The 1541-nt window shown below is 31.7% G+C and overlaps 1 non-coding gene across 1 annotated transcript; it reads left to right on the forward strand.

Annotated features, from left to right (window-relative positions):
• Window positions 1-920: 920 nt before the first annotated feature.
• Window positions 921-993, forward strand: TRNAT-UGU (transfer RNA threonine (anticodon UGU)). Its single transcript has one exon. It is a non-coding gene; the product is annotated as a tRNA-Thr (tRNA).
• Window positions 994-1541: the final 548 nt, after the last annotated feature.

Here is a 1541-nt window from a genome sequence, read left to right on the forward strand (position 1 = left end):
GTTTATTAAATGTATAAGGTATAAAACCCCTCTTTCTCTAATTTAGAACTAGAAGGAATTCCACTAACAACACAACGTAATTAACTCGATTCGTTAGAACAGCTTCCATTGAGTCTCTGCACCTATCCTTTTCCTTTGTATTCTAGTTCGAGAACCCCTTGTTTTCTCAAAACACGGATTTGGCTCAGGATTGCCCTTTTTTAATTCCAGGGTTTCTCTGAATTTGGAAGTTACCACTTAGCAGGTTTCCATACCAAGGCTCAATACAATCAAGTCCGTAGCGTCTACCGATTTCGCCATATCCCCATTTCCCTCTTCTTTGAGACCAGGATTCCTTGTGTAATTTCATCCATCTCTTAGTTTTTTTTTTGAATCATTGAGTTCATCACTCAACGTAGTCTAGCAGTTCAGTTCGACTCTATTTGAGAGACCTCGCTTGCTTATTGCAATTCAGAATTGAATTGATTCTATCCTTGATGTATTTGCAATTCAATCCGAATCAATATATCCAAAAGTTTTTATCTCCCCCACCTCCCGTCTTACTTTTTTATAGTATTCAAAATTATACTATAACGCTTGATATTTATTCTTTTTTTCTAATCAGAATTAGCAATTTTATTTACTCTGACTCTATGTTCCCCTTAGTGAAATATTAATCCTCAAATTATTAACAAATAATAAAGTCTATAATGATCGAATGAAAATACCAATAAATTCTATAATTTTATTTTTTAATATCCTATAGTTAAGCATATCAAGCTAACTTTATCTTTAAGAAGTTTTAGTATTTTTTTATTTTTATAAGTATAACTTCAAATTTAGAACTAGTTAATAGCTAAGATTAATAACTAATATCTGAGATTTTACGGATTTCCTATACTATACCTATTTCTATTTGTTACACTATTTCCGTTATGTAAGCCCACTTAGCTCAGAGGTTAGAGCATCGCATTTGTAATGCGAGGGTCATCGGTTCAAATCCGATAGTCGGCTTTTTTTTCTCTATCGATGTTCTACGAACAAGAATCTCTTTTTTTCCGAATTAAATGGAGAATCCAGGATCTTTTATGTTTTTTACCTTACAATTTTGCTAGATACAAAACAATAAAATAAATAATATATATACAAAAAAAAAAGATTTTGATGAAATTCCATTTTTTGGGGTACTTTAGTTGATTTTACTCTGTTTATCCTGTAGTTTAATTCAGTTTTAATTTCGATGTATTCTGTAATGTAAATACAATGAAATTAATTGTGTAAAATGAAATTTCAATAAAATAAAAAAAGGAGTCTTCATGTCCCGTTATCGAGGACCTCGTTTAAAAAAAATACGCCGTCTGGGAGCTTTACCAGGACTCACTAGAAAAACACCTAAATCCGGAAGTAATCTTAAAAAAAAATTCAATTCTGGGAAAAAGGAGCAATATCGTATTCGTCTTCAAGAAAAACAGAAATTGCGTTTTCATTATGGTCTGACAGAACGACAATTACTTAGATATGTACATATCGCTGGAAAAGCAAAAAGGTCAACAGGCCAGGTT

The sequence above is a fragment of the Triticum urartu genome, unplaced genomic scaffold, assembly GCF_056163025.1.
Source record: "Triticum urartu cultivar PI428250 unplaced genomic scaffold, HENAU_Tu73 scaffold2, whole genome shotgun sequence".
NCBI lineage: Eukaryota > Viridiplantae > Streptophyta > Magnoliopsida > Poales > Poaceae > Triticum > Triticum urartu.